Source organism: Thalassophryne amazonica, chromosome 9 (genome assembly GCF_902500255.1).
Source record: "Thalassophryne amazonica chromosome 9, fThaAma1.1, whole genome shotgun sequence".
Classification (NCBI taxonomy): Eukaryota; Metazoa; Chordata; class Actinopteri; order Batrachoidiformes; family Batrachoididae; genus Thalassophryne; species Thalassophryne amazonica.
Genome location: NC_047111.1, coordinates 45,371,173 through 45,381,319, shown reverse-complemented (window position 1 = coordinate 45,381,319; position 10,147 = coordinate 45,371,173). Strand labels below are relative to the sequence as shown.

General features: G+C 39.2%; 1 long non-coding RNA gene across 1 annotated transcript; it reads left to right on the top strand.

The window, feature by feature from the left end:
- The first annotated feature begins 527 nt into the window (after positions 1-527).
- Positions 528-9,469, top strand: LOC117517067. The gene is made up of 3 exons (XR_004562638.1): positions 528-648; positions 4,611-4,628; positions 9,459-9,469. It is a non-coding gene; the product is annotated as an uncharacterized LOC117517067 (long non-coding RNA).
- Positions 9,470-10,147: the final 678 nt, after the last annotated feature.

Genomic DNA, 10,147 nt, shown 5'->3' with positions numbered 1-10,147 from the left:
TAGCTGTTCTATTCATCTTTTGTGTGGAAGTATTTCCCTGGTGGATTTTCCCCACCTCCCCTGTTATTTCCTGCTTTTATGTGTTGTTCTGATCTCGTCTGTGCGTCCACCTGAGTGTGTTCGGTTGGCAACGGCTGTCTGCTCTCTGGAAGAACTGGATGTTCCACCAGGAGCCAGTTGAAGGCCAGGATCAGACCTCACAACCTTTAGGACATGAAGCAGAGGTGCAGGAGAAAGAGGGGATCACACATCAGCATCAGAACTCCCAAACCTGGATTATGAGAATGGGGAAATCAGAAGCTGAATTCCAAAATGTGGAGATTCTGCATGAGAGTTCATTAGCAGAGAAATCAGAACGCCTCAAACAAAACGTTCTGAGCCATGCAGTCAAGACACAAGCAGTGAGACTCAGACTTGGAGCCAACTGGACAGAAGTGAAAGTTGTGGGTGCGATTCTCCTCAAAGCTGCTCTTCTGAGGAGGGTGTTCACTGTGTATTGCAGGTGGATAACAGTAGTGAAGGAGCCGGACAGTTTTTCTGCAGAGGGAAGGTTCACAGAGAAGGTCCAGGCGACGTTTCAGGAGGGTCAACCCCAGAGGGGAGAGAGAACTCATCACTGACGGCCAAGAACCCTCCACTTATAACACGGTAAGAAAAAGCAGTGCCAGAGTTTGAATTTAGTCCTTGTGGCAGACGTTATTCTGTTAAGATGTATATCTTACATTCAGGGAGAGAAGATGTGCATTCACCATGTGTGGGCAAAATGTTGTTGGTTACACTTAATGGTGAATCTGCTGCTTTTTTTTTTTTTTTTTTTTTTTTTTTTTCCATTTTAAAATTCACATTTTGTATGAAATAAATAATTTTTAGAATTAGTGTGAGACAGTCATACCTTTTGTTTCTGGATGTTAAATATAAACTTTGATCACAGAATGGCTACAACTACAGGAAAAAGCCCAGTCATGTCTGACAGTGTGGCTGTTGGATCTGCCATGATCAATTATAGTTTAAAATGTCACTGTCTTGTAAACTGTAAAAAAATAAAATGAGTAAGTTTATTGTGAAGAAATACCATAATTAATAACAATAATGAAGTATTGATAGTGAATCAATCAATCAATCAACTTTTTTCTTGTATAGCGCCAAATCACAACAAACAGTTGCCCCAAGGCGCTCCACATTGCAAGGCAAGGCCATACAATAATTATGAAACACAGTCTACGTCTAAAGCAACATAACCAAGGGATGGTCCAGGGTCACCCGATCCAGCCCTAACTATAAGCCTTAGCGAAAAGGAAAGTTTTAAGCCTAATCTTAAAAGTAGAGAGGGTATCTGTCTCCCTGATCTGAATTGGGAGCTGGTTCCACAGGAGAGGAGCCTGAAAGCTGAAGGCTCTGCCTCCCATTCTACTCTTACAAACCCTAGGAACTACAAGTAAGCCCGCAGTCTGAGAGCGAAGCGCTCTAATGGGGTAATATGGTACTACGAGGTCCCTAAGATAAGATGGGACCTGATTATTCAAAACCTTATAAGTAAGAAGAAGAATTTTAAATTCTATTCTAGCATTAACAGGAAGCCAATGAAGGGAGGCCAACACGGGTGAGATATGCTCTCCTGCTAGTCCCCGTCAGTACTCTAGCTGCAGCATTCTGAACCAACTGAAGGCTTTTTAGGGAACTTTTAGGACAACCTGATAATAATGAATTACAATAGTCCAGCCTAGAGGAAATAAATGCATGAATTAGTTTTTCAGCATCACTCTGAGACAAGACCTTTCTGATTTTAGAGATATTGCGTAAATGCAAAAAGGCAGTCCTACATTTTGTTTAATATGCGCTTTGAATGACATATCCTGATCAAAAATAACTCCAAGATTTCTCACAGTATTACTAGAGATCAGGGAAATGCCATCCAGAGTAACGATCTGGTTAGACACCATGCTTCTAAGATTTGTGGGGCCAAGTACAATAACTTCAGTTTTATCTGAGTTTAAAAGCAGGAAATTAGAGGTCATCCATGTCTTTATGTCTGTAAGACAATCCTGCAGTTTAGCTAATTGGTGCGTATCCTCTGGCTTCATGGATAGATAAAGCTGGGTATCATCTGCGTAACAATGAAAATTTAAGCAATACCGTCTAATAATACTGCCCAAGGGAAGCATGTATAAAGTGAATAAAATTGGTCCTAGCACAGAACCTTGTGGAACTCCATAATTAACTTTAGTCTGTGAAGAAGATTCCCCATTTACATGAACAAACTGTAATCTATTAGACAAATATGATTCAAACCACCGCAGCGCAATGCCTTTAATACCTATGACATGCTCTAATCTCTGTAATAAAATTTTATGGTCAACAGTATCAAAAGCAGCACTGAGGTCCAACAGAACAAGCACAGAGATAAGTCCACTGTCCGAAGCCATAAGAAGATCATTTGTAACCTTCACTAATGCTGTTTCTGTACTATGATGAATTCTAAAACCTGACTGAAACTCTTCAAATAGACCATTCCTCTGCAGGTGATCAGTTAGCTGTTTTACAACTACCCTCTCAAGAATCTTTGAGAGAAAAGGAAGGTTGGAGATTGGCCTATAATTAGCTAAGATAGCTGGGTCAAGTGATGGCTTTTTAAGTAATGGTTTAATTACTGCCACCTTAAAGGCTTGTGGTACATAACCAACTAACAAAGATAGATTGATCATATTTAAGATTGAAGCATTAAATAATGGTAGGACTTCCTTGAGCAGCCTGGCAGGAATGGGGTCTAATAAGCATGTTGATGGTTTGGATGAAGTAACTAATGAAAATAACTCAGACAGAACAATCGGAGAGAAAGAGTCTAACCAAATACAGGCATCACTGAAAGCAGCCAAAGATAACGATACATCTTTGGGATGGTTATGAGTAATTTTTTCTCTAATAGTCAAAATTTTGTTAGCAAAGAAAGTCATGAAGTCATTACTAGTTAAAGTAATGAAAATCAGCATAACCCATCAGTTAATTACTGAATCCAAAATAAACACTTTACATCAGCTGTAACATTATGACCACTGACAGGTCAAGTGAATAACTGATTATTGTTACAATGACACCTGTCTGTGGGTGGGATATATTAGGCATCAAGTTAACATTTTGTCCTTGGAGTTGATGTGTTGGAAGCAGCAAAAATGGGGATACAAAGATTTGAGAGATGTTGGCAAGCGTCAGAGCATCTCCCAAACTGCAGATCTTATGGGACGTTCCCCATCTGTAGTGGTCAGTACCAAGCAAAAGTGGTCCAAGGAAGGAGGCGACAGGGTCACGGGAGGGCAAGGTTTATTGATGTGTGTGAAGAGTGAAGGCTGGCCCATGTGGTCTGATCCAACAGAAGTATGCTACTAAACATATTGGTACCAGATACCAAAGGGTCAGGGCTGTTTTGATTGAACAAGAGGGACATTTATTTATATATATATATATATAATATATATATATATATATATAATATATATATATATATTCTAGCATTTTACACATAATAAGGCACAAACATAACCACCTGTCTCCAGGATGATGTTATTTTACTGGGAGATGAACCCTTACAAACGGATTTTAGAATCTATAATTTTGTAGATCCTAATTTATTTTAAATAAGACAAAATACTTTCTTGCTTGCACAGGATTTCTTACAATTTGAACCCACGTATAATGTGAGTGAACGTATGCCCCTGTAGGGTTGGTTGTCAGATTTGAGGTTTACACAGCATTTGACGCCTTTCATTGAAGATTGTTTCATATATGATCTGTTTACTTAGATACACACCAAAGCATCACCGATTACATAATTGTCCAGTCATTCAACTTGCATTGGTTTGAAGACCCAGTGACAACAACAAACTCTCGAAATGACACTGACTTCCCGTCAGCAGGTTGTATACGTTTACACTGTATACCAGAAATGCTGTGACAAGAGGATCTGTCACATCTCGAGTTCAATACTTGTGCAAGTTAACGCTTGTATTGTGACAGTAAATGTGGTTTTAGTGGTCAGTGCGATACATTTGATATAAGGGGGGGACTGAAAGCCTAGACCCCTGTTAGGTCCGTTGCCTACTATTGTGAGTTGCATTACTCAGCAAAATGTTGACACTTTCTCTCCCTCTGATAAGATCATTGGGGTGCCAGTACTGTGTCAGTTACAGTTTGAACTAATCTACAGTAGCCACGCTTCGACATGCACAACACTTGGCTCACATACACTTTTATTTTTTAATCTGACAATCCCACTGGTGGTACAAAGGGGCTTAATAGAGAACGTGGCATGATGGCTCCTGACCCAGCTTGCTCTGAGGTCCCTTGGTGATTGTTCCACTTATTCAGAATAAAATGTTTAGCATTCACTGTGCTAACGCAGCACAACCGGCAAGGCAAACACAATTGAAACTGTGAGCACGTCCTGGAAACACACAGCAGTGACTTAATCCGCCTGTCGAGCAAAATTAGTTAGAGCAAAATTGAAAAAGAAAGAGATCAGTCATCTCGTTGCTCACAAAAATTTTGCATCTTGTTTCTTTATGACTGTATGTTGTGTTTGTTTCTCTTTCATGTTTCGGTTGGTGTTTTGTCTTCAGGAGTATGTCAACAGCAAGGTAGGAAATGAAACAAAATGAAACTTTTGCCACGTTTCTCCACACTATTGCTTTGTCAAGCTGTATTTCCCCTGTTTTTTTGTGCAAGTGACTGTGTGGAGGCACCTGTCTTTTTTTGAAAGATGCAGTGTTGTGCAAAGTGGGTCATTTTGAGGTTTCCGCTGTCTGCTGACACTGTGGGTGACAGATACGAAGGAGGCCAACTATGGAACAGATGCATGCTGGAGTAACTGTTGAGTGATTGAGGAAGAAATCGAAAAGTGTCAGTTTTGTGCAACCTTCCATGACACATACAGGTCATTTTGAAAACCTGTGTGGTCCCTCGGATGACATTTGGTAATTAAGAGGGGTTTTTTTTAATACATGCATGTTTTTTACCCATTCATTCCCTTGTTTTGTGTTTTCTTGTCTTGGTTAATTCTTGACTGTGTACAAATTTGTATTTTTTCATTTTAACCATCATCAGTACATGTTGTGAACCTTATCGTGACTGATCTGTACACCTGGAGTCCATGCAGACCCCACCAGAACTTGTTCTTTGATACAGTTAACATTTTTAGGCCATTCTTACACATAATTGTCATATAAATAGATAGGGTCATTTTGCAGTTGTTTTGAGAAAAGACTGTTGAAGCTGGCTACTAAATCACATTTACTTTTTGAAAGAGTTTTTTTTTTGGGGGGGGGGGGGGGGGTGGAATGCACTACCTGCCCCTATTCACTGCAGTTGCTCTGATGCAAATATCCTGACTGAAAACTGCTCTGACTGTTCAGTACTTATGAAGAATTGACACAGACCTTGAAATTTTGCTTTGGATTCCAACCAGGTACCATTATATCAAACCAGGGTCATCAGAAAAAATTATATTGAGTCCATTATTGAGTATTTTATCAAATATGACCAAAATAAGTGAAATTAAAGACACCTATATATGTGCCAGTAACATAAATTTCAGCTGGATAAGTGTAACGGTTCTGAACATTATATGAAAAATACCCTGGGGTCCACTTGGACCTCGGGTGTTCTGACTAAAGCTAAGTAAAGTTCCTCATTTGTTCAGTATTTTGTCATAATTGGCTAAATTGATCTTTGTTTTAAGTTAGTACTTAGACACTTTAAAAAAAAAAAAAATCCTTGTTTTCATTAAAATTTGCAAACTTATTTTACCACTTTATTCCATCAATTTAATTAAATTCTTCCATTGTATTTAACATTTCAATTAAACTTCTATTTAGCTTCTTTATATAGCACCAAATTACAACATAAGTTGCCCCAAGGGGCTTCACAATTTAAGATCTACCCCTACCCAGTGCCCGAGGAAGCACATTGGCAACAGTGCCAAGGACAAACACCTCAGGGGGCTTGTTGATTACAAGAAGAAACCTCAAGCAGGCCAGACTCGGGGGTGACCATCGGCTTTGGCCATACTACCAAAAACAAAATAAGAAATAAAACAAATACAACAAAGAATTGTCAAACATGCAAAGACAGAGAAGATGCAGCTAAGCATATTCATAGAGTCTAGTGGTTGTATGAAACAATTGTTCAAACAGTCAAGCAGTAAAGAAAATGGACCTATGAACTAGAATGTAATTTTCATCAGTGAGTACACAGTTCTGATCCATGAAACCTCACTAAACGTCCCAATCCCCCAGAGTCAGCCACTTGTTAGCAGCAGGTAATAACTAAAACATCATGACGTTACAGCCAGTCATAATTCTGGTATTTTATATATCCTGCACAACAAACAACAAAGCCTTGAAATATACAGTAGAGTAGTTTTAGAACAGACTACCTTGGGGTGTACTTTTACAGGATATTTTATTTAGAGCAGTGGTTCCCAAACATTTTCTTCAAGGCCTCTTGCCTCTTGTTTGTAAATCAGAAAAGTAATGAGCCCCCCAACCTCTGGCCACCCCACCCCTCCCTCCAACACACACCACACACACACCGATAAAAACAAATGTAGAAGAAGGAAACTATTAAAATGCATATACAGAAATGTCACAGCATACAGCTGTGCACATGCTGGGGCAGGTATTACAAAGACTGATGGCTCAAAAGACAGCGAAGAGATGAAAAGCAGAATCCATTTAAAAAGGACCACAATTGGTAAGTCGGTCCATTAACCTATAGCCACAGTCTGGATCTGAAACAGCTCCCACATAGACCCCACATATCCCACCTCTGGATAAATCTTGGTTTGTTGGATGGATGGATGGATGGATGGATGGATGGATTGATCCCTCATATGTGCCACTGTGATACTCCCTGTAGCACTCCTAATGGTTGTGTGCGTTAAGCCTGGTGACCTGTCTAGACTGTGCATTTTGTGGTGTAGTCACACTGTGATGGAGTGTGTAAACTGACTAGTAACGGAATGAAATCATTTGTCTGGTGGCAAAAATCGCCTAATCTGTTTATCTCCAGTGGATTTGGGGCTCTGATGGAATGAGCTGACAACCACCGAATGCGGATGCAAACAGTTCCGGATGCAAACAGTAGGTCAGATAATATCAGTATCAGATAATGCACAGATAAACTAACATCTACCAGACATTCACTGGAAAGCTAAGAAACAAGTACAGGACAAAATTGTAGACACACGTGCAACTACTTGCAAAGCTTTACGTCTGATGTCCCCTCAAAGTTTGAGCATGCACAAAAGTTTCCAATGGACTAGCCGGACATCAGCTGAAAAGGAACAACACATTTAATGAATGAGAAAAAGATTTGTAGATGATAAAATGTAATTTGTTATACGTTTCCTCAATCGCCAGTGTGAGAGGTGGTTTAGCTTGTGTGTGTTGGATAGGGCCAGCTCTTCTGTCACCCTCAAACACAATGAAGCAGTGCAACTACTGAATGAAAGAAAGGGCTAGCAGTAAGACGACGGAGATAAGGGAAGCCAGATGAAGAACATGACACATCAGAAAGGAAAAAAGGTAAAGTATGCAAAGGGAAGGAAACAAGAAGAGCAGAAGGAACTGGCAAGGACAAGCATATAAAGGGAACAAAAGTGAGAGTGAATAAAGGAAAAGGGGTAAGAATGAGTAAAGAGGAACAGAGAAGAAGGGCTCAAGACGAGATGATGAATGCAGGGGGAAAACAGGAAGGAGGGGGACACTATGGAGTGACTGTGTGAGAACATAATCAGAGAGGAGAGAGTTACACTGGCTCTCTCCCAGCACAGCACGCTTCCATAATTAAAACCAGCACTCCTCCAGTCTTTAAACAATGCTGATTCGTCAATTTAGTGTGCCGAAGGGAGCGAGACATGTTCGCAGCCCCGTCTGTTCTCAGGGATCACCGCTCATACTGGTACACCTGTTCAGACGGGCTTCGTCTTTCACATACACATGCAGTGTATCACAAACGGAGACCTGCATAATTATGATGTGCGTAAGTAGCCACAGTGAGAGGAAAATGTGTGAGGAAATTGGTTAGAATAAAAAAAAAGAATAATTGAAGTTGCCTTATTTTATTTTGATGCAGGATGTATCTCATGTACTATACTGTTCTGTTCTTCTCATTGACCTTACTGCTACCTTTGAGGAAGATAATACAAGCGAAGCGTCGCAAAGCTCGCTCATGGTACAGGGAGTCCTAAACAGGAAGTGCCAAATTTGAATCCACAGTAAACCAGGAAATGTTCCAATGTCAAACACTTCCTGATTTGACTGGCAAGATCCCATGGAATCTCGCGGAAAAATCAGTGGCAAGCTCACACTCAAACAGGAAGTGACAAATTTTCAGTCACAGTGAAACAGGAAATGTCAAATGCTGAAACTTCCTGGCATGGGTGGAGCTAGAGCAGAAGCCAGGGTTTTATGGGCACCCTGAAATCTGATTGGACACAGATGTGACAGGCCACGACACCACACATCTGGTTGAAAGAGCTGAATTTCGAAATTTGTGAGTCACATTGACTGCTATGTTCCTCCTGTCCAGTAGTTGGTGGTGTGTACCACAAAAAGTTCTAAACCACCTTAGTAGAAGAACAAAATGTTTGCCTCAGATTTGAACTGAACACGTCATTTGAACTGTGGACTTCTAATCACATCAAACTTATATTGGTGAGTAAATGGCCATATTTTATGCCAGAAATGAGGTCCAGGTTGTTAAAAGCAGCATTCTCCTTTAATTCGGGTGGTTATGTACACATGTTTAAGCTAACAGACAGCAGCTGGTTCATGCTCTGTTGGCTTATTACTGCAGCAGATAACTGAAACAATCCTTCAAATGGTGATAGAAGCATCAAATCAGCACAATGCAGCTGGAGCAAAATTAATGGAGCAACTTTAACTTTTCACCCCTGTACAAACTGAAATTGACCTTTGTTACCATTATTGCTGTTTTTACCTCATAACTCCACAACATTCAGTCACAGATTGTCCAAAACTATACCTTTTTGGAATCTTTATGATCAGGCAAATAATGTGATGTAGTTTTCTATATGATTTGAGCATCTTTTAATTTTGACCCCTGTGTAATTCTTCAGTTGACTGCTACGTGACTGCCATTGAAAATTCAAGTGGCCAATCATTTTTTCAAGAGTTCATATCTATTGGTTATTTGTGCGAATTTGATGCTTGCATCACCATTGCAGGATTCCACTCTAAATATTCTTTTATCTGTTGCACTATATATGAGATGTAACATGCTGCTCCTAAGTGTTCTCAATTGCCTCAAAGTATTGGAACACTTGGTATTCACACATTTTAATTTGTTATTCCATTTCAAATGCATTTTTTTCTAAAATTATCTTCTTTAACTCAAGCTGAAAGCAAATCTACAACTTGATATAAATTAATAAAATATAAAATCAGCTTCCTGATGAAGTGGTGTAGAGGAGGATTTTCTTAAAAAGAAGACCTGAAAGTTCAGCTCAATTTGACAGAAAGTACATTTGAGATGAAATGTTTTGATGTTTTGGTGAAAGAAACTTTTGATTTCTTCATAATTGATGTAAATAAAGCCCAAGACATATTCAGTGACTTGGAAATGTTCATGTTTCCATCCCTGACTTGTCTGAAGAAAAACGGCAATAAAATGATTATTATTTACGGTTTATCAAGTTTTACGAGTTGCTTTTAGTTTGAGAAGATAAATTTTAGAAATGTTATTCTTATTTTTTTTTTTGTATTTCTTGTACTTAAAATGGCATAACATATTAAAATGTATGAAATTCCAAGTGTTCCAATACTTTTGGAGGGCACAGTATCCTAACCTTATGATGAGTGCAAAATGAGTGTGGTATTATTACTGTTTTGCTTAAGAATGTTAAATTTCACTGTTGCTGCACATAGTGGCAAGTCATAGTCATATGGTACAGTAGTGTTCAGAATAATAGTAGTGCTATGTGACTAAAAAGCTTAATCCAGATTTTGAGTATATTCTTATTGTTACATGGGAAACAAGGTACTAGTAGATTCAATGTTTATACAGTGTTGTGACACAAAATTTTCTGTACACATCAGTGGGGTCCTGCTGGTTATAGTACAGCACTCAATTTGGA